Genomic DNA, 23,302 nt, shown 5'->3' on the forward strand with positions numbered 1-23,302 from the left:
CAAAGGAGCTGGAGTGGGCCCTTGTCCGGGACCACATACAGGGCTGGCTGGGCTGTGGCACTGATCAGATAGGACAGATCCTAGATCCTTAGATAAACACACGTACCCAGAGTTCTAGGAACTGCCAGCCTGGATCAGAGCACAGGCTCCCACAGTCCCGAGGCAGGAGACTTCCGTGTAAGGTGCCTGAAATGGTGTAGGAGGAAATGAAGGGGTAACCAGCCCCCAAGTCATCACGAGGGAAAGATATTTTTTGGCATTTCCTATAACAACCTTGGATGCTCTTAGATACGGCCACGTCTAATCTTTTACACAACTCACAAATCCTTAATCCACACCCCCGTCTGCTACCGCCCGCAGCACGCTCCTTCTGCCACCGGCCACTCTCCACGCACCCCTTCAACCATGCAGCAGCGCCGTGCGGGAGCGAAGCCACGGCGACGAACCGAGCCGCACAGACCAGGGAAACCGAGGCAGGGAGAGTAAGGCCAACCTTTACGGAACGTTGCCACTGCTTCTGTGCACTTCGGGCTGGCCTGCCCTGCCGCTGGGTCAAGGAGCTGCGGGTCCCCGTCCCCCCCAGCTGCGGGCCCTCGTCCCCCCCGGCCATGGGGCGCAAGGCATCTCGAAGTTTGCACCTGAACAACGGAGGCCCCCAACGGACATGCTGCCTGGCGTGACCGACGGTCAGAGCCGACAGAGTCCTGAGGCACACACGCCAAACTCTGCCGCGGGACGTGCCCAGCGCCATGTGGCCGAGGCGCACCCCACGTGGCATTTGTCATCGTCTTCCTGCCTCCAGCTTCGCCTTGGCAGCCCCGTCCCTGCCCTCACCCCCTTGCCTTTTGCTCCCTCCACCCCCCAGCTTCTTCCCGGGCCTCGGATTTCCTAGCCGATGAATACATTACCGCCTCCTTCCGCCACACCTCGCAGCCGCTCGCATGTCAGGCAGGGCGAGAAACAGATGAAGTATGAAAACCCTTTTCCTTTCCAAGCCGGCCCTCCCGGCGTTGGACTAGCCGCTCGGAAACAGCGCAGGCTGCAGGCGAGCCGCCGAACCAAACTCACACCATATGCAGGTGGCGGGAAAGGAGACCTCCCTTCCCCCACGCCAGACCTCTCTACTCCCCTGGGGCAAACTCTCCCTCTGCACGCTGACGCACGGCCAAAGTCCAGCCTGTCTGCTTTGGGAAAGGGCCGTCTGTCTGTCCGTCTGCCTGTCTGCTCGGGCCAGTAGCACCTGGGATCACGGCAGGGCACACACAGGGCAGCATCAGGGATGCACTTTTAGGTGGGATGGGGTTGAGGAATACTGAAGCATGGATTCTCTGTTCCCATTGCACAGAAGAGGGGATCTGAGCCTTCTTGAACCAGCTGCAAGCAATGTGCCCGCTCCTTTTTTCCATCTGTGTGCAGAATCAATTTTGTTCTGCGCACCAAAGCTTGTGAGGATGTGCACCACCCATAAATATACATGCTGCCAGCTCTGAGCACTGTGCTAAACATCTGGGTGGCACCTCAATCTCTCCTTGGCAGCCGCCCAAGCGCTCTGCTTACAGGGAACCCTGGCCACAAGGACTCTCGTTTGTACCCACACCCACCAGCGACTGGCCATAAATGCCTGACTGGCCCACTGCAGGCTAGCTTTCCCACCCAGGGAAAGCCCCCTCCCCAATGCTCCCAATCTAGTAGCAGCTATGTAAAGAGCGGGTTGTGTCCTGTTTAATTTTGGAGAGAATTGCCAGCCTTAGCCCTCTACACAGGGCCTGTCTTGGTATGTATGCACGCCTGTGAAACTGAGACACCAGTTCTGTGTTGTTGCAGCATGTCAAAAAAACAAACACAGGCAAAGAGGCTGTGCCCTTGCCTGCGGACATTATATTCGTTTTCTTCCTGTGGTGCCTCACTTACAGCATCACATCACCAGGGCTGGGCTGACGCGCATGACAGCTGGGGATAAAGCATTCTGGCTTTGGACCACACTTGCGGAAGGAGATCTGGGGGAATCAAGGCTCCCATCATCATTAGGGAACATTACAGGAGACTGAGGGGGATATGACAGAGGTCTATAAAATCATGAGTGGTGTGGAGAGGGCGAATAAAGAAAAGTTATTTATTAGTTCCCATAATAGAAGAACTAGAGGACACCAAATGAGTTCTTCACACAGTGAGTAGTCAACCTATGGAACTCCTTGCCAGAGGAGGCTGTGAAGGCTAGGACTATAACAGAGTTTAAAGAGAAGCTAGATCATTTCATGGAGGTTAGGTCCATAAAAGGCTATTACCTAGGGGATAAAATGGTGTCCTTGGCCTCTGTTTGTCGGAGGCTGGAGAGGGATGGCAGGAGACAAATCGCTTGATCATTGTCTTCGGTCCACCCTCTCTGGGGCACCTGGTGCTGGCCACTGTTGGAAGACAGGATACTGGGCTGGATTGACCTTTGGTCACCCACCTCCAGACAAGCAGAGGCCAGCGACACCATTTCTACCCGTTCTGGCTAATAGCCATCGATGGGCCTAACCTCCAGGAATCTATCTAGCTCTTTTCTGAACCCTGTTAAAATCTTAGTCTTCACCGCATCCTTTGGCAAGGAGTTCCACAGGTTGACTGTGCGCTGCGTGAAGAAAAACTTCCTTTGGTTTGTTTTAAACCTGCTGCCCATTCATTTCATTGGGTGACCCCTAGTTCTTATATTGTGAGAATGAATAAATAACTTTTCCTTATTCACTTTTCCCACACCAGTCATGATTTTAGAGACCTCTATCCTATCCCCCCTTTTAACCTCCTCTTTTCTAAGCTGAAAAGTCCCAGCTTTTTGAATCTCTCTTCATATAGGACCCATTCCAAACCCCTCATCATTTTTGTTGCCTTTTACTGAACCTTTTCCAATGCCAAGAGATCTTTCTTGAGATGTGGCGACCACGTCTGTACACAGTATTCAGGTTGTAGGCGTACCATGGTTTTATTCAGAGGCAATAAGACGTTCTCTGTCTTATCCTCTATCCCTTGTTTAATGATTCCTAACATCCTATTTGCTTTTTTGGCTGCTGCTGCACTCGGAGTGGATGTTTTCCGAGAACTCTACAATGACGGCAAGCTCTCTCTTTACACCCTTTTTAGTTCTAGCCCCCTGGCCTGACAGCCCCCTCCCGCAAGCAGAGGGCGGACCCCTGAAAGGAGAACAGAGAGACCCCACGGAGTCCACTGCAGACTCCACTCTCGCTATCGATTGTGCGCGGAAGGACAGCGTGCTGGAGGGACAGCGAGAGAGAGATCTCATACTTAGAACTCTTGAAACTCATCCATCTGTAAATAAAGTGACTCCTGGTAATGAAAGAGCTCCTCCACAGGTGCTGAGCTCAGCAGATTTCTCTACAAATGATTCCTATTACAGTAAAAAATAGCATCGCTAGTGCCTATTAGACAGTCCAAGCCTGACATAAAAGCGGCATTAAAGAAAAACATATGTTCGTGCCACCCGTCTTTATAGAGCAGTGAGGAACTCTGATGGGCTCCAATGGAATCCACGTCTATTACTGACCCAGCCAGCCCAATGCCCGCACCCCCTGGCAAAGCACTGCAAATACACAAAGGCTTCCCAAAGGCCGCCGCTCAGAAACGAAAGTACGCGGTGCCCCAGAAAGCAGTCCCAATTCCTACCGTGGGCCTCATCGCACTGGTATCTGAGAGTGTCAGGCAAAGCTCGGCTGCACCCTCGCAGCAGCCCTGTGAAGCAGGGGCGCATCAGAGCCCCCTGTTTGCAGAGGGGAAACTGAGGCACAGCGAGGTTTCCGCCTGCAAAGGCAGGATCAAACCCAGAGTTCCCAAAATGCCTAGGATGGTGAGGGAACAACGGCTGCATTCGGCTGCATCCTCGATCTCCACTACAGATAGCACCAGCAAATTCCTCTCAATTCTTCATTTGCAACCGCACCATCATCTAGGAGCTGTACCCTCCCTGGGGATCCCTGAGCGCATGTCCCCTCCCCAGCCATCCTCCTAGCCTGTGCTGTACTATTGGATCTATCACACTGCCCACTAAAGAGATGCTAGAGGTCGGACCTCTTTAATCCGGACTTCCCTCGTCCGGCACCATGCATGGTCCGACATCCCTGTGGATGCTCCCAGGTTGGCGCATTCACGGGGAACAGCCAGGGCCCCTCAGCAACTCCTCCCACACCCTCATACAGCTACTGGAGCACGCCAAATAGCTCATTTGTGGGGTGCTAGCACAGGGAGGGAGGGGGAGGAGTGGGGCCGGGGTGGGGGGGGGGGGAGAGGCAAGATGGCTGTGGAGCCGGGGATCAGGAATACAGCGCCGCAGCCGGTGGTGAGCACCAGGAGTGCAGCCTCTTTCCCTGTGCACCGCCCCCTCCCCCAGTCCGTGCAGGCCCCTCTGCTGCCCCCGGAGCAGAGCCCTGCTGCCCCCGGAGCAGAGCCCCGCAGCCCGCAGGAGCAGAGGGGCCGGCAATGACCTGCCCTGGTCCGGCACACGTAAGCTGGGGCCAGTCAGATCCCGAGGGGGCCGGCCCAGGGAGGTCCCACCCGGTAATGCAGGGAGGGAAGGCACAGCCTTCCCAAAACTGCCTACACGCCATGGCTGCCGGGAAGGCTGGGGCCACGGTGCAGCCCGGCTCCCTGGCTGCTGGGGAGGGCTGGGGCAGGGGCTGGGGCCGGGGCTGCAGCATGACAGCCCTGGACCTCCAGGTGGCCAGGAAGAATTGGACTGGGCTGGGCGGGGCTTGGCTCCAGGGGCGGGGCCTCAGGCAGAAGGGGCGGGGCTTGGGCTTGCCTTCCCTAGCTGGGCCTTCACCTGCCACCCATGTCTGCATAGGGTTGCCAGGTGTCCAGTATTGGCCCGGACAGTCCGTTATTTGCGGCTTCTGTCAGGTAAAAAAAGAAAAACAGAAAATACTGGACTGTTTTTTTCAGACGGAAGGTCAGCAGGGACATTTTCCCCTTCCTGTGTCTTGCGGGGGCGGAGTGAGCAGGGGAATTTAAAGGCGCAGCGTCTTTTTTTTTTCCAAGGTTGGTTCCCCCGCCATTTTTTTTTTTTTTTGCTCAACCAATATTTTCCCCACCGTTTTCGGGAAAACAACCTTACGTCTGCATCTGAATCAGGCAGTTTTCTCCTCCATGCTGCCGGGAGCCAGCCTACGCCAGGAGAGACAGGCTCCCTGCTTTGTCACAGCCTGCTCAGCCGCTGCGCCCGCCCGCTGAAGGATGCTCAGTCATGCTGGGGCAGGGAAGGTGCATGGGCAGGTTGGTTGATGTGGCAGCCATGAGGCGCTGGAGCATGCTCAGTGCTAAGCTTTGGAGAATTTAGCTTTCAGACCTTACCAAGCCTCTCCTGAGCACGGGCACACTCTAGAAGAGTGTTCAAAGGAGAGAAAAATCGTTCTCCTTGGCCTCTGAGGACAGGACAAGAAGCAAGGGGCTTAAACTGCAGCAAGGGAGGTTGAGGTTGGACATTAGGAAAAATTCCTGCCTATCAGGGTGGTGAATAAATTGCCGAGGGGGGTTGTGGAATCTCCATTTTTGGAGACATTTAAGAGCAGATTGGACAGACACCTGTCAGGGATGATCTAGACAGCGCTTGGTCCTGCCGTGAGGGCCGGGGACTGGACTCGATGACCTCGCGAGGTCCCTGCCAGTTCTAGGATTCTATGATGTTTCAAAGGTTCATCATGGGACCAAAATTCACAGGAACAGGAAAAGAGAATGTGGCACCACCGGTGACTCCTTTCCTCAATGTCAAGTCCCCCCTCCAGAGCCAGGAGGGGTGGGAGAGGTTGGAGGTCCTCGACAGAACATTGGCAAGAATGTTTTTTTTTTTTAAAACAAAGCCCAAACACTGAGTTTTCTGGACTCTCGTATTCTGGAAGCGGCTGAACTGTTTGAGTTTGAGCGGCTGAAACTTTCCCAAAAATTCTACCTGAGACAAGCACCTGGCATGGGAATGTGTAGCCTGAACAGTTACAGTTTGATGTTACAACTGGAAACAGGCGCTTATAATTGGAAGTGTCAGGCAACCTTAACAGTAGGTAATGCGACCAGATCCGCCCATAATCACGGGAAGGAAGGAGAGTCAAAGATAAACATGAGGCTAAGTTATTGGGTGGAGATCTTTGGACATTCTGCTCCCCGTGCCTTTCTGCTCTCCCTGAGAGCTGCCTTCATTTCTCTTTGTAGAATTGTCATCCAATGGAGGCCCCAGCCCTGCAGGCTGATCCACTTGGCTCTTGCACCCACAGGGAGACACGCAGAAGTGGTCCCCGGCAGGATCGGAGCCACAGACGGCTCCGCCCAAACCAGCGTGAGGAAGCCCCGGCCAGTTGGCTCCCATGACCCTGATTAATACCAGCGGGGCATCCGGCCCATTGGCTCTAAGGGAGCGCTGACAATTTACACCACCTAAGAATATGGCCTAATAATTAGCACCAACTGAAGGGGTCGGATCCAGGTCAGAGCACAACGTGTTTTGTATAAAAAAAGAAAAGAAAAATAAACTTTGCATTCAACAGGAGCTGAGATGCCATGGAGATTGCTAGGAGTGACTGGGTGCACTGTAGTTCCCTGTGAACATTCCAGTTCGGATAAGGGGTGTGGCTATACGTGTGAGACTCCTCCCCCATTTGAGAGGCTCCTCCCCTTTCTGAGCAAAGCACACTGGTGCACAGAACGTAATCTGGTATGAATCCCTCATACCAAAAAGTTAGCCTCTCGGTTTTCCACCTTAACCTTCAAACTATTTCATGTTGCGCTGCCACTGCTCCTGTTTTGCAAAGCCCAGAGCTTAGGCAGCGCCAGTCCTATGCTGTAGGCGCTCTGCTCGGCCATGTGGAGAGTCCCGCTGGGCCGTGTGCAGAGTCTACTCGGCCGTGTGCAGAGTCCCCCTGGGCCGTGTGCAGAGTACCGCTCAGCTCTGTGCAGGGTCTACTCGGCCATGTGCAGAGTCCCCCCGGGCCGTGTGCAGAGTCCCCCCGGGCCGTGTGCAGAGTCTACTCGGCCATGTGCAGAGTCCTGCTGGGCCGTGTGCAGAGTTTACTCGACCATGTGCAGAGTCCCCCCGGGCCGTGTGCAAAGTCCCCCCGGGCCGTGTGCAGAGTCCTGCTGGGCCGTGTGCAGAGTCCCGCTGGGCTGTGTGCAGAGTCTACTCGGCTGTGTGCAGAGTCCCGCTGGGCCGTGTGCAGAGTCCCGCTGGGCCGTGTGCAGAGTCTACGCGGCCATATGCAGAGTCCCGCTGGGCCGTGTGCAGAGTCTACTCAACCGTGTGCAGAGTCCCGCTGGGCCGTGTGCAGAGTCTACTCGGCCGTGTACAGAGTCCCGCTGGGCCGTGTGCAGAGTCCCGCTGGGCCGTGTGCAGAGTCCCGCTGGGCCGTGTGCAGAGTCTACTCGGCCATGTGCAGAGTCCCGCTGGGCCGTGTGCAGAGTCCCGCTGGGCCGTGTGCAGAGTCTACTCGGCCGTGTGCAGAGTCCCGCTGGGCCGTGTGCAGAGTCCCGCTGGGCCGTGTGCAGAGTCCCGCTGGGCCGTGTGCAGAGTCTACTCGGCTGTGTGCAGAGTCCCGCTGGGCCGTGTGCAGAGTCCCGCTGGGCCGTGTGCAGAGTCTACGCGGCCATATGCAGAGTCCCGCTGGGCCGTGTGCAGAGTCTACTCAACCGTGTGCAGAGTCCCGCTGGGCCGTGTGCAGAGTCTACTCGGCCGTGTACAGAGTCCCGCTGGGCCGTGTGCAGAGTCCCGCTGGGCCGTGTGCAGAGTCCCGCTGGGCCGTGTGCAGAGTCTACTCGGCCATATGCAGAGTCCCGCTGGGCCGTGTGCAGAGTCCCGCTGGGCCGTGTGCAGAGTCTACTCGGCCGTGTGCAGAGTCCCGCTGGGCCGTGTGCAGAGTTCCAGTGTGGCAGCACAACTAACTTTGCACGGCAGCCAATCCAAGGAGCGGGTCTATGGAGAATCAGGCCCCATCCCCCGCCCCGGGGCGCGGGCTGTCTGTCTGGGGGCACCAAGCCAAACCCGCTGGGGTCCTCCCTGCTTTCTGACTTGGTCCAGTTCCCGCCAGAGCCAAGAGGGGAGTCTTGGCTCAGCCCCACCCCCTGCACCGCCTGGGAGCCGGGCGGGTGGGTCGTGCGCTGTTCACACTTGGGCTGGCGCCGTCGAAGCGGCATCCCAGAGAGGCAGCCAGGAGGGGAGGGAGACTCGCCGCCAAACCTCGGCTCTTCGGAATCAAGGAACGCGGCCGAAGGATTGACCAGTCCCTGCGGCCTGGGGTCTCCGCTGGCCGGTCCGGCTGCCTGTTGGGAAGGGGTGGGGGGACTGCATTCAGTAAGGGGGCGGCTGCTCCGAGCCACGCCGGAGCCCCCTGCTTGGAGCACTACCGCAGGCGTTTGGTGTGCGTGCAAGATCTCTGCTCACGGAAGCTCCGGGGTTACTTCAATTGCTCACGGCGCAGCCCCGTTGTGTGGGGAGAGCCAGGCCCCCCTCACGGAGCGGGACCCGCTTTCGGGTCAGGGCAAGGAATGGACGCCAACCCCCTCCCACCCCCACTCCTCCTTCCAGCCCCGGTTCTTCGAAAGCTGCTGGAACAGAGCCGGGTTTGGGGGGAGAGGGGAGGGGGCCTCGTTCTCTTTCTCCACCCACACTGCACATTTGGGGCTGGGGGTGGGGGGTGAGCTCTGGAAAAGCCAGCGCCGCGGGTAGCCGGAGGCAGGGCTTTCAGCACCTGCTGCTAGGAACTCGGACGCTGACCCGAGAGGGGGCGAGGGGAAGGATTCCAGAGGCTTTTGGCAGCGCGAGGCGTTCCGTGCACACTCGATGGCTCCTTTGGGTGTCAGCGCATGAGCTCAGTGCAGACGGCGTGCAAGGCGTGCCGGAGTCACGTGCACGGGTGGGCCCCCCTGCGGACGCAGGGAGCGAGGCTGGAATGTAGGGGAGGGTGTGCACATCCCTGCGGTCTGTATGCACGTCCACAAACACAAGCACAGTCTGCTGATCTCCCCCCCCAGCGTGCCACGGGGACGCACGCACACGCAGCAGAGATCTCACGGCATGCCTCGGTGCATGAAGGCCTGTGTTGCACGCGCACACGCCCACACCCCAGCCTTCGCTCTGCGTGTCGCCACGTGGGCACACCGATGTGTTTGTGCACCCGGCTATTCTGCGTGTCAGCGTGCGTTTCGGGGGCTGTGTGCGTGGCCTGCGGCCGCCCCTTCGCACCCGCGCGTGCCCCCCAGAGCACGTCTGTCGGCACGTGCGAGCCGCTCGACCCGTGGAACGTGACTGACACTAGGACACAGCCGCGGCTCCCGTGCTGGCCGACGCGGCCCTGACGTACTCTCCCCAGGTATGGCTGATTGTTAAACCAGGATGAAGCAGGAGGGATGGAAAGTGGATTAGCAAACCCCGCAGCTTTGTTTCCCGCTGCTGTCCCTAGCACGGGCCGTTTTTCCAAGCGCAGCCGCTGCCAGAAGGAAGAGCTGGAAGAGGGTTAACCCCTGAGCTCCTTGCTCGGGCAGGTGCAGCCCCTCACAGCGGACAGTTTATCACCCCCTACGGGTAGAAGGGGGATTTTACCCCGCACCCCAAAGCAACAACTTGCTGCTTACTCTACATGGAGTCACCTTTAAGTTTCCCTGAACAACCCACCCGCCCCCCCGGTACCAGGACAAGGAACGGGGACAGCTCCCCTAACTGCCTGCTACGGATCCGTCTCACCTCCTTCCTGCCCCCCCATGGCGGCTCTGCGCCCCGTGTGCTCGGCTAACGGGGAGACAAGCAAACCTTCCTGGCAGAGAGGGGCAGGCAGTGGAGATGGGGGGAGACCACCTGGCTCCCAACAATGTTTTCAACTCCCTGCGAACAAACTGCCCCGACAACTCCACCTTCCGTCTGTCCTGTTGCCCCTGGGGCTTCCCTGACCCGTGCCGGGCCCTCGGCCTGGGATAGCGCAGGCCCAGCACCTCTGCAGCTCGAACCCTCCCAGCATGGGGAGAAGAAAAGCCATGTGGCCTCAGCCCCATGCAGAGGGGCTCTCCGGGCTGGGGAAGGGCGAGGCCGACGACGGGACGGAGGGACGGAGGGAGACGGGACGGAGAAGGCCGCGGCGGTCGCTGGCCCATCCGCAGGCGCGAAGGCCCGGGCCAGCCCTGCCGTGTGGCGAGCGGGAGGGCGGGGCCCGCCAGTCCAGCCTGGGGAATGAAGGCATCGCCTTCCTGATGCGGCTCCTCTGTCGCGAAAGGGATTTGCGCCGAGCACCCTGCAGTCGCCGCCGTACGGCTTGGGACTCTGGGGTCCGGAGTTCTGTGGCCTGGCAACATTGTGGAGGGGGGCTCCTTGGGAAAAGCTGGGCCCCGCACTCAGCAACGCCACATAGCTTGTGTGCAGCGCTCCGGCTCCGGGAGGAAGGAGTCAGGATGGGGATCATGGGGGGGGGGGGGGGAAGAGGCATGGGGGCTGGGAAGCCCAGGCCTGCACTCTTGGTCCCTGGCTGTGGGGCCCCACAGCCGCCCCCCATCTCTGAGCACCCCGCCAAGTCCTGCAACCGAGGAAGGCTCCAGTGTGAACATCGCAAGCCCGGCCCTGTCTTTGGGGCCAAAGGGAACAAGGACGGTTTCTCCCGTGCAGTCTCCTCCCTCCAGCACAAACATCCAGGAAGCAGCAATTGTCTGCTTTGACTGAAGCATCCTGCATTATTTACCACGTGCCTCCCAACTAAGCAGTCTCTCCCTGGAGCGTTTCTGGAACACAGACGTGCCGGGAGCATCTGCACGGGCCCATCCTGTGCACGACACAAAGGGTCTAGAGTCTCTGCCAACATCCACTCCGTCGGCAGCAGCAGTCAAACGAGCAAACCGAATGTCCGGAATCATTGAAAACAGGACAGAGGATAAGACAGAGAAGATCTTATTGCCTCTGTATAAATCCAGGCGACGCCCACAGCTTCAATGCTGCGTTCGGACGTGGTCGCCTCAGCCCAGAAAAGATAACCTGGCATTGGAAAAGGTCCAGAAAAGGGCAACAAAAATGATTCGGGGTTTGGAAAGGCTGCCATATGAAGAGAGATTAAAAAGACTGGCACTTTTCAGAAAAGAAGAGGCTGAAAGTATGTCATCCTGTGGGCTAAAGTCGAGTTAAACTACGCAACTTCCGCTCTGTCAATTACGTAGTTGAAGTCCAAGTAGCTTAACTCAGCTTTAGACGCTGTCTACGCAGCAAGAAGACCACTCTTCCTTCGACTTCCCTTACTCCTCATGAAATGAGGGTCACAGAAGTCGGGATAAGAAGCCCGTTATTTCAAAATTATTTCGGAATAACGAGCTTGCTGTGTAGATGCTCACTCTGTTATTTCAAAATAATGTTCGGTATTTCGAAATAAGCATGCAGGGTAGACATAGCCCGAGGGGGGATATGGTAGTCCATAAAATGTTGACTGGTGTGGAGAAAGAGAATAAGGAAAAGTTATTTACTTATTCCCACACTATAAGAACTAAGGGTCACCAAATGACATTAGTAGGCAGCAGGTTTAAAGCAAACCAAAGGAAGTTTTTCTTCACACAGTGCACAGTCAACCTGTGGAACTCCTTGCTGGAGGATGGTGTGAAGACTAGGACTTTAACAGGGTTCAAAAAAAAAAATTCATGGAGGTTAGGTCCATAGATGGCTGTTAGCCAGGATGGGTAGGAATGGTGTTCTTAGCCTCTGTTTGTCTGGAGGTGGGAGACAGGGGAGGGATCACACGAGGATTCCCTGTTCTGTTCCCTCCATCTGGGGCACCCGGCATTGGCCGCTGTTGGCAGACAGGACATTGGGCTACATGGGCCTTTGGCCTGACCCAGTCTGGCCCCGCTGGTGTTACTATGTTATGTTCGTAGGAGCCTGTGGCTCTGCGCCAGGACGCAGCAAGACTTTGGAAGCCCCCTGGTCTCTCCTCCACACTCTGTCCGGGATGCATCCCAGCTAGTCCCTGGCTCCAGCAGAGAGAGCCTGGGGGGCGCAGAGCACGGGGCCACGACACTGCCCAGGCCCGGCCCCCGGGAGCCGCACACCCCAGAGCTGCACGCCTGTTAGGGAAGGCGGCTGACCCCTGGGCAGGGTGGCGCTGGTGGACAGCAGCAAGGGAAATGAGTTTGAGATTGTTTTGCCAGCCCATCCCAAAAGGCCCCCGGCCAGTTCTGCAGACGGGTGCCTGGCCTGGGCGAGGGTGCACCTGCCTCTGCCGTGTGGTGACGACCAACCCAGACTCCTCTACTGCCCGGCGCCTGCTGCAGGGCGCTGCCCTCCATCACGGGCATCTCAGGCAGGTCCAGCTGTGTGTCCTGCCAGCAGAGCGGGCCTGTGTCTTGGTATCTGCAGGGGCGAGCCCTTGGCGGCACAGTGGGAGCCATCGTGGTGGAAGGGCGCCTGCCGCTGCTTTCTCCGCAGGCTGGCTTCGCTCGCGCTGGCGGGGGGAGGGATGGCTTCAGCTCAGTGCCATGGCGCAGCCTGCATGCAGGCACTTTGCAATTAACTCCTTTTGACGCGGCCGGGAGACAAATGACTGTAATTTACAAATAGACTTTTATCTTCAAACGAACGCCTTAACCGACACCTATTGATTTCTGCTCTCCCGTCGGAGAACTTCCTGCAATTAAATTGTCACATCCCTAATACCCGTATAAAAACGAGCCAGCGACTGCATTTTCGCACCGCGCCTCCCCCCGAGCCCGCTTGCCAAGTTCTCTTTTCCTCCCGAGTGAGGGGGGGATCAAATTCAGCTAACCACTGGAAAGGGGAGCTTTTAGCTGCCTCGTTGGGGCTGCCCGCCAAGTCGCAGAGACAGCTCAGATTGTACCGACCCTCTCCTGGCTTGTCTCTAATGGGCCTGGCTCGTCGGGGAGCTGCGCCATGCGAGCCTGCGTCTCGGCTCAGGGCACGAGCCCAGCAAAACAGAGATCCGGGGAGACAGCGAGTTTCTTCTGTAGCTTTTTTAACCCAGTCTCAGCCAGAAGCGACCCGAGACAGCCCCGTGCTGAGCACGCCACATGTAGGTACAAAGATCCGACCCGCTTCAATGCGGCTCACCTCTCCGTCGTCAGGGATTAGCATGGGGGCGGGGATACCAGGCCGCCAGTGGAGACGGGACCTCACCCTCGCTCTCCTCTCCCAGGGACCGACTGGGGACATTTCATATATTGAAACAACTGTCAGCTCGCAGGGAAGGTCAGCAGGCTCAGCCTCCAGCTGCCGGTTAAAACTCCCTCTAAAGAGGGCCAGAGATCCGCACGGGCCGCGACACCATCTTGGATGCAATCTCAGAACACAAGACATTGAGAGGCCGCAGCGGGGTCGCGCTCTGTAAGAGCACGTGAGGTGCAAATAGCTTTTCCCTCCAATGATGTTTCACCTTTTAATAGCTGAGATGCTTTCATCCCCACGACACCAACACACTCATTTTCCCACTCTCTCCTCTGCGCTGCCGACTCTGTGCCAGAAGCAGAGACCGACCGGGCCGTGCAGTGCACCTTGCCAATGCAGGATTGTTCCCTCCAGTGGATGGCCCAGTGATTGGCCCAGACTTGTTTTATTTTATGTTTTCTTCGCCCCGGCCTGGAACAGTGAATTCTACTCTTGGTTCTGCCAGTGCAAATTCGGAGTGATTTACACCCTGAGGCTGCTAACAGCCAATCGGCAAGATACTGCAACCCTAAAGCATGCAAAATAGCATGTCTGGCTATGTCTAGACTTCAGGCTTCTAACGGAAGAAGCTTTTCTGGCACAGATCTTCTGAAAAAACGTCTTCCGGAAGAACACATCGACACTGCCAAAGTGCATCGAAAAAGCCATCTGCTTTTTCGACAGCTTCCACACTGAATGGACGCTCTCTCGCATGTGAGCTGTGGTTATTATGGCTGGAATGGCCATCAGGGCACCTGTGCTTTTTCCTCTTCTTGCGAAAGAACTCCCTATTCCCCGATTACACATGCCTTTTTCCGAAAGAGCTCTTTAGGAAAAGGCAGCCTTCCTCATTGAAAGAGGTTTACCAGTGTCGGAAAAACCCCTCTGTTCTTTCAATTTTCTTTCAAAAGAATGTGATTGCAGCGTGGACGTAGGTGAGGGCAGGGGCAGATGACCGTTCTGCGGGGCCCAGGGTAGCATAATTCCGCGGGGCCCCCCCTTTGCCACGGCACATGCGCCATGACGCCATGCGCATGCGCGGCAGCGCCACGGCGCATGCGCGAGGCTTTCTGAAGTGCGGGGCCCGGGGCGGCCGCCCCATTCGCCCTGCCCTATATCTGCCCCTGGGTGAGGGTGTTTTGGAAAAACAGCCTTTTTTCCGAAAAAAACCCTCTGTACTGTAGACATACCCTCTGACTTCAAAGCAGTGCCTCATGTGAATAAAGCGCCATCGGACTAGAACAGGTCAAATGCAGTACCCATCTATAAAATGAGGAATGAGGACAACTGGGGGGATTACAGACCAGTCTGCTTAATTTCAGTACCTAGAAAGATAATGGAGCAATTAATTAGGCGATCAATTTGGAAGCACCTAGAGGATAAGATAAGGAACTGTCAGCACGGATTTGTCAGGAATAAATCATGTCAGACTAACCTGGTAGCTTTCTTTGCCAAGCTAACAAGCATTGTGGATGAGGGGGAAGAGGGAGATGTGGTATATCTTGTCTTTAGTAAGGCTTTTGACACAGTCTTGCATGAACTTCTCATAAACAAGCTAGGGAAACCTAGATGGAGTTACTGTAAGGTGGGTGCATTGGTTGGAAAATGGTTGGAAGTGGTTAGAAAATGGCCGCCAGAAAGTAGTTATCGGTGGTCTACAGTCATGCAGGAAGGAAATATTGAGTGGAGTTCTGTGGGGATTAATTCAGGGTCTAGTTCTGTTCCAGATCATTACCATATGTCTAGACTGGCATAATTTTCCGGAAATGCTTTTAACGGAAAAGTTTTCCATTAAAAGCATTTTTGGAAAAGAGCGTCTAGATTTGCCACGGACGCTTTTCCGCAAAAAAAGCCCCAATCGCCATTTTTGTGATCGGGGCTTTTTTGCGGAAAACAAATCTAAGCTGTCTACGCTGGCCCTTTTGCGCAAAAGTTTTGCGCAAAAGGGACTTTTGCCCGAACGGGAGCAGCATAGTATTTCCGCAAGAAGCACTGATTTCTTACAGTAGGAAGTCAGTGCTTTTGCGGAAATTCAAGCAGCCAGTGTAGACAGTTGGCAAGTTTTTCCGGAAAAGCGGCTGATTTTCTGGAAAAAATGGCCAGTCTAGACACAGCCCAGTGGTTTACAGAATGGCATAGACAGTGCGCTTATGAAGTGTGTGGACAATACCACGTGGGGAGGGGTTGTAAGGGCTTTGGAGGAGAGGGTGAAAATTCAAAATGATCTGCACACATGGGAGAAATGGCCTGAGGTCAAGAGGCTGATGTTCAGTAAGGACAAATGCAAAGCGTTCCACTTGGGGAGGAACAATCCATTTCCCACCTACACAAAGGGAAGCGATGGTCTAGGGAGGAGCACTGCAGGAAGGGATCTAGGGGTCACAGTGCTAAAGCTAAATACGAGGCAACCATCCCTTACAATCCTATAATTTGGCCCAACATGGCCAGGCAGCCTCCGCTCCCAACGCCGCCTTACGGTAGAAGTAGATGCAGCTCAGTCTGTTTCTGTTCCGGGCTATGTTGGGTTCTACTGGCCCACTGGGTGGCCGCAAACTTCCTTGCCGCAGCCCCATCCCATTACGTTGGAGGACACAGCACCGATCCGAACCCTGCACAGTTCGTCTGCTCCCCCGGCCCTGGTCTGAAGCCCACTGCATTGTTGAGAGGCCTTCCATTGGCTTTGGGTCAGCCTTTGTCTTCAACACCTTTCTGATAAACGCAGGTTACCTCATCCCCCTTCACCCGCTGCCACACCCATCTTATAAAAGCTCCATGTAGGTTGTATTTCCTTCGTTTGTTTATGAGGCTATGTCTAGACTGCAGGCTTCTTTCGGAAGAAGCTTTTCCACAAAAGATCTTCCAAAAACCTTTTTCCGAAAAAGAGCATCCACACTGCCAAAGCGCATCGAAAAAGCCATCTGCTTTTTCAACAGATAGCGCCCACACCGAATGGACGCTTTCTTGCACGTAAGCAGTGATTACTATGAACGGAGCGGCCACCGGGGCACCTGTGCTTTTTCCTCTTTCCTCTTCTTCCGAAAGAACTCCCTCTTCCCCGTCCACACACGCCTTCTTCCAAAAGGGCTCTTTCACAAAAAGGCTTCTTCCTTGTAGAAAGAGATTTACCAATGTAGAAAAAAACCTTCAGTTCTTTCTTTTTTTTTTTTTCAAAAAAATAAAAGTTTGCAGTTAGCACATGAGGTTTTTCGGAAAACAGCTGTTTTTCCAAAAAATCTCTGCCGTGTAGACATACCCATGGATGGTCATGCAAGACAGTATCAAAAGCTTTACTAAACACAAGATATTCCACATCTCTCGCATTCCCCCATCCACAAGTCTTGTTACCCTGGTAAAGAAAGCTGTCAAATTGGTCTGACATGATCGGAGGTCTAGAAAACATGATGGCTGTGTCTAGACTGGCAAGTTTTTCTGGAAAATCAGCAGCTTTTCCGGAAAAACTTGCCAGCTGTCTACACTGGCCGCTTGAATTTCCGGAAAAGCACTGACGATCTCATGTAAAATCATCAGTGCTTTTCCGGAAAAACTATGCTGCTCCCGTTTGGGCAAAAGTCTTTTTCTGAAAGACTTTTGCCCGAAAGGGCCAGTGTAGACAGCATAGTACTGTTTTCCGCAAAAAAGCCCCAATCGCGAAAATGGCGATCGGGGCTTTTTTGCGGAAAACCGCATCTAGATTGGCCACGGACGCTTTTCCGCAAAAAAAACTTTTGCGGAAAAGCATCCTGCCAATCTAGACGCGCTTTTCCAAAAATGCTTTTAACGGAACAGTTTTCCGTTAAAAGCATTTTCGGAAATTCATGCCAGTGTAGACGTAGCCCGTGTGATGGAAGACTGAAAGAATTGGGCTTGTTTAGTTTAGAAAAGAGAAGACTGAGAGGGGACATGAGAGCGGTTTTCAAGAATCTAAAAAGAGTGTTACAAGGAAGAGGAGGGGAAATTGTTCTCCTTGGCCTCTCAGGACAGGACAAGAAGCAAGGGGCTTAAACTGCAGCAAGGGAGGTTTAGGTTGGACATTAGGAAAAACTTCCTACCTGTCAGGGTGGTTAAACACTGGAATAAATTGCCCAGGGAGGTTGTGGACTCTCCATCCCTGGAGATATTGAAGAGCAGGTTGGGCACACACCGGTCAGGGATGGTCTAGACAGTATTTGGTCCTGCCATGAGGGCAGGGGACTGGACTCGATGACCCCTCGAGGTCTCTTCCAGTTCTGGTGTTCTGTGATACTATGATTTGTTCTTGACCAATCCATCTTCCATCTCCCCTGTATCAACCCCTATGGAAACCTGGGCACTAGGGGAACATGGCTTTGCCCTTCGGGAAACCCGTTCTCCTCTGACGTCTGAGGAGCAGCCGTGGGAAGCTGCAGGGAATATTCCTGGCTCTGTGGCGTGCTGCAACATGGAGGTCGAACATCCCTGGAGCACAAGGGAAGGGTACGTCTGCACTGCAGCCGGGAGCACGCACAGAGCCTGCGGAAGCAGACTCCCACTCACGGGGATTGGGCGACCGGGCCTGCAGCTCAGACCTGGCTGGGGTGACCCTGCCCCGAGAGGGCCCCGAACGCAGCGTGGTACACTGGGGCGGCTGGCGCCACGCACCAGGCACAATGGGCTGCCAGAGCCACACTTGGCCCTGCCAAGGCAGAGGAACTGAGGGTTGAGGGAGGGATTCAGGAATCCCCATCTGCCCCTTCCTGCCCCCCAAGATAGCCTCACTGGAGCTCGGGAACCGGCAGCCCCCTCTCCCTCGGCCTCCAACTCTACCCAGCAGTTGCCAGCGAGGTAGCCCCACGTGCTGAGGCCCAGAGCTTGGGCAGTGCCGACGTGTCTCCACCATCGGCTGCACCCAGAGCCCACTGCGCCGTGCGCTTCTATTCAAGCCCTTGGGCTCCCGGCAGTCAGCCACATAGCAGCGTGGCTATGCTGGGCAGTGGGCTGTGGGTGACCTCCACTGGCTGCAGCACGGCCCAGCAGGGCAGGGGATGAGTCATTATGCAAGGGGGCTCCGAACCTGTCCGACCAGTTATCTCCCAGGGAGCGGAACAATGGGAAGAAGGGGAGAGGAGCCCTGGCTGGGAGTGGGGGGACAGGGCTGGAAGTTAGTTAGTTGGTTTTCTGTCTGGTATCATGGAGGAGGCAGCTTAAGCTACAGGCTGAGATTTAGGAGCCCAGTCTCCCCCATCTCAAGGGGGGCTGAGGCATCCCAGGCCTGCCCTGGAACCAGATTACACTTGTGCTGGGCTGTATCCTGGAGAAGCAATAAACTCCCTCTGTTCTACTGGCTGGTGGAGTCTGTTCGTGCCACTACGGGGGTGCAGGAGGTGGGGGATCCTGATGCGCCGCCACACCCACCACTTGGTATTTACGCCCCCCCCCAACTCCAGGGCCGGGGGTGCACACGTGGCTCTCCTACGGCCCCCCCAAGCGGGAGGAGGGAGACAAAGAACAGGAGAGCATGGGGGAGGGGTGTGACCCACGTCCCAGGGGACAGGATTCCAGGGGATGTGGAAGGGGTATCCTAGTTGGAGCAGAGAGTGGGGGTTCAGGCCTGGTTCCATGCCGGCTGCCCCAGGAGCCAGCCGGCAGCTGCGGCTTGTTTCTCCGATCCACAGACTAGCTCCAGGACGGTGTAATAGGGATCGTCTCTCGGTGGCCCGCAACCGGGACGTAGCCCACCACGGTGCAGGCAACTGCTGTGCCTTGGCTGCTGCGCATTGCTGTACAGGCAGGGGTGTGCGCATCCCCGCAAGCAACATGGTGTCGGTTGTGTCATCACCCAATGGGAGCAAGGAAGGAGAGCAGCTCAGTGGACGGACAGGAGGATACTGTTGTGATGGGCCAGATCTTGGGGCAGCAGCCCAGGACTCAAAAGACCTGGGTTCCAGTCCTTGCTTTGTCACAGCCTTTGTGAGTGGTCTTGGGCAAGTCACTTAGCCCCACCGTGCCTCAGTTTCCCCTCTGTGCAAGGGGATCAGCGGCACAGCCCTGCCCTACAAGCGGGCGTGAGGATGAACGCATTCAAGGACATGAAGCCTTCTGGGATCAGGGATGAAAAGCCAGATGTGCCTGTTATTAGCTCGTGTCCTGGGAAGAAGCCGTGCACTGCAAAGAGGCGCAGTACAAAGTGAAAAAAGCCCCAGTTATAAAACTTGAAAGGGGAGGCGTGCCCAGAGGAGGTGTGATATTACATCTCTCCTAGCTACTGCTGCAAAGAAATGTGGAACTAAATTATGTCGGCACCTGCCTGTGAAACGCAACCACCTCTGGGGCAGAAAATGGCAGCTGTTAAATACACAGCCATGGAAAAGGAAAAACGCTGCTTGTAATCGGAACTGCAGGGGCAAACTGGAGCCGATAGAAAGAGATTTTCCCCAAATGGGTTGCTCGTTGCACATCACAAGCTGGACTCTCCAGGAGACGGCTCCCCGATACACGACCTCAATGCTGGCTCAGGCTTTGACTGCCCTGGGAAACTATTTCAAAACAACAACATTTGACTTAACTCCCCATTTAACAAATTCGAACTAGCGTCTCCTCTCCGCGGGGAAGCCGGGAGGTAGGCTCCGCGAATGTGAGCGGGCGACCTCGGATTTAGAAATAGCGGCACCGGCGCGTCCACACCCCGCTCTTCCGCAATAACGATTTCGGAATGAGCGTTCCTCCTGATGAAAAGCAGGAGTCCGGATTTCGGATCCTGCGGCCCGTTATTTCGAAATAACGGGCTTGATCGTGGGGACGCGCTGCTCATTAATTTGCCCTACGGGGGGGTTATTTCGAAGTAAAGTCTTAGCGTGGACCAAGGAAAAGGCAACCAATGCTGCTTCCGTAGGCACGGTACGTGCCCCTGCCCAGGCAAGAGCCAAGCAGACTCAACCCTGCTCCGCTTAGGACGGCATGGCAGAGCTTAGATCGGTGCTATCCTGCTGGGCAGGTGCATCACACAAGCCCCCATGGTGCTGGCCGCCTCGGCTGAGAGGCCAAAGACGGACCAGCCTGCAGAACGCATCGACCCATGCCCAGGGCAGGCGGGTGCCAAGAGGCGCGCTACCCTGCTGCCGTCCCTGTTCTCTCTGGATCCGCGCCACACGGGCGTCGAGCAAGCAGCTGCCAGCAGGGCCATTTGGAAAATTAAAGGGCTCAATCGTTTCCCTCGTTTGCAAAGGTGGCAGGACGCAAACGCACCTGGGGCGCGGGCCAGGCAGGACAAAGGAGCCGGGGCCGTTTCAATGCAGGCTTTTGTGCGAGGAGATGCAGACAGCTGGCATGTGCATCTGCGATTCCACCTGTTACCCCCCAGGGGCAGGGAGCATCTGCTTGTATTCCAGGGGTGCCCCCGGGCCAGGCCTCCGCACAGACTCTGACACCAAGAACAGGGCCCCCGCGTGTCAGATCCGACCCAGCTGGAGATCCCCAGACGCTAATCTCCGTGGGGGTCCCCGCTGTGCACTCGCGCCAACGTCGGCCATTTTCAGGCCAAGGTGAATTCAGTCACCAACTCTCCAGCTTAATGAGCGTCCGTCGGGGAGCAGCAAACACGCTGAGGTGACAGGCCATGCACCCTGAGGATGGCTGCGGAATAACCCCCCTCCCAGACACACACCCACACCCTATCGGAGAGCAACAATTCAACCAAACCACGCCGTGAATGCCAACAAGCGACTGAGCCGCCCGGGTCTGCCCGCCAGCAGTGCCAGGCCAAAGTGCCCCGGAGGGCTGCCCCGCAGGGCCAGCCGGCCTGAGTGGGCGGGCGGGCGAGCCTGGAAGGACAGCCAGGCCTGCCACTTTGCCTAGCCAGGCCTTCCAAGCACACAGAGAAATCAGACCGACACCGCTTCTATCCTCCCTCCCCTGCCCTTCCATATCCCCTTCGCTTAGCGACGCGGGGCTGTCATGGGAAGCAGCTGGTCAGCTGCTGGCGGGAGCTGTGGGCAAGACGGCCGGGACCACTCACAATCCCAATTGCTCCGTGACTTCTGACACGTCCCCCCTGAGCCGGGAGACGCTGCCCCAACCGGCCATGGGTGGGCGGGCGGAACCGAGATCTGCATGGCAGTCAGGACCTCCAGGGGAGCAAAGAGAGTGAGCCTCCCCCCCTAAAAACATGCCCGCTTACCCTCGTGTGCCCACCGAACCTTTAGCCACGGAGGCCCCGAATCCCAGGGGTTCCGGACCGGGCACTCGGGCAGTGCGGCCGACACGTGCAGCAGGGTTAGCCCATGGCTAAGCACTTGTCCAAATCCTCTCCACCAGCCCAGGGAAGCTACAGGGACCTTGGTGGACTTTCCTCAGTCAATCTTAGCTCCGGCAAACGTCCCCTGCAGCCAGCGGGCCCCATCCCTCCTCACGAGCTCCCACACACGCTGTGGGACACAGGCAGGTGGCAGAGCCGGCTCGGGCGAGCGCGGGAGGAGCAACGGAGCAGGAGATTGCGAGGAACTCCGCCTGCCGCCCAGCCAATCGCTGCGCCGGTCGGAGGACACGGCAGCTCCAAGCTGCAACCCCGGCTGCCTTAAGGCAATAACATTGTCTCTCCCGCTTCCCTTCCCCCCTTTGGACCACAGCAAATCCCCTAATCCCTGCTCCTTCCCGCCAAATACGCATGCACCTGCGCAGCGGCCGGTGCCAGCAGGCAAAGCCGGAGCCAAGCCCAGCGCGCAGGCCAAGGAGCCCTCAGCGCGCCGAGACCAGCTTTGAAAAACAGCCGCCATTCACCCAAGCCCCGTTCCTCTGGCCTGCGCGACTGTTCCTGTTCTGTTCCCAGCCCAGAGGCCCGGCTGGGATTCTTGGGTCTGCACCACGCCGCTCACACTCGGCTCACCCCCGGGTGGAACCGGCCCCCGGCCTAGACAAGAGTGAAGGCCCTGCGGCTTGTTCCGTTCCACGGAGAGGGGAGCCTGATGCCAGGAGAGCAGCTAGTATGCTGGGGGCCCCCTAAACGACCGCGTTTGCAAAACGCTCCCAGGATAATGCATGAAACACATGTCTCCTTGCAAACCCCGAGGCTGCAAAGCCAGGAGAGAACTTGGTGCTCTCCCCCACTCACTGCCCGCAGTGCCAGGGCAAAGGGGATCAAAGAAACTCCTTCCTTGAGCCAAGGACTTCTCATGCAGCGACTGTCTCTCACCGCTTGGTCTTCGCTAGGATTTCATAGAATCATACAACACTAGGACTGGAAGGGACCTCGAGGGGTCATCGAGTCCAGTCCCCTGCTGTCACGGCAGGACCAAATACTGTCTAGACCATCCCTGAGAGACATTTATCTAACGTGCTCTGAAATATCTCCAGAGATGGGGATTCCACAACCTCCCTGGGCAATTTATTCCAGTGTTTGACCATCCTGACAGTTAGGAACTTTTTCCTAATGTCCAACCGAAACCTCCCTTGCTGCAGTTTAAGCCCATTGCTTCTTGCTCTATCCTCAGAGGCCAAGATGAACAAGTTTTCTCCCTCCTCTTTATGACACCCTTTTAGATCCCTGAAAACAGCTCTCATGTCCCCCCTCAATCTTCTCTTTTCTAAACTAAACAAACCCAATTCCTTCAGCCTTCCTTCATAGGTCATGTTCTCTAGACCTTTAATCATTCTCGTTTTTCTTCTTTGGACCCTCTCCAATTTCTCCACATCTTTCTTGAAATGCGATGCCCAGAACTGGATACAAGACTCCAACTGAGGCCTAGGCAGTGCAGAGTAGAGCGGAAGAATGACTCCTCGTGTCTTGCTCACAACACACCTGTTAATACATCCCAGAATCATGTTTGCTTTCTTTGCAACAGCATCACACTGTTGACTCATATTCAACTTGTGGTCCACTATAACCCCTAGATCCCTTTCTGCTGTACTCCTTCCTAGACAGTCACTTCCCATTCTGTATGTGTGAAACTGATTGTTCCTTCCTAAGTGGAGCACTTTGCATTTGTCTTTATTAAACTTCATCCTATTTACCTCAGACTATTTCTCCAATTTGTCCAGGTCATGACCCCATCCTCCAGATTAGTCGCGATCCCTCCCAGCTTGGTATCATCTGCAAATTTAATAAGCGTACTTTCTATGCCAATATCTAAATTGTTGATGAAAGATATTGAACAGAGCCAGTCCCAAAACAGACCCCTGCAGAACCCCACTTGTTATGCCTTTCCA

General features: G+C 56.1%; 1 protein-coding gene across 4 annotated transcripts in view; it reads right to left on the reverse strand.

Annotated features, from left to right (window-relative positions):
• The window catches only part of CNTFR (ciliary neurotrophic factor receptor), a 400,203-nt gene that overhangs the window by 263,459 nt on the left and 113,442 nt on the right, over positions 1-23,302 (reverse strand). The window lies entirely within an intron of this gene.

Source organism: Pelodiscus sinensis, chromosome 6 (genome assembly GCF_052426305.1).
Source record: "Pelodiscus sinensis isolate ZL-2025 chromosome 6, ASM5242630v1, whole genome shotgun sequence".
Classification (NCBI taxonomy): domain Eukaryota; kingdom Metazoa; phylum Chordata; order Testudines; family Trionychidae; genus Pelodiscus; species Pelodiscus sinensis.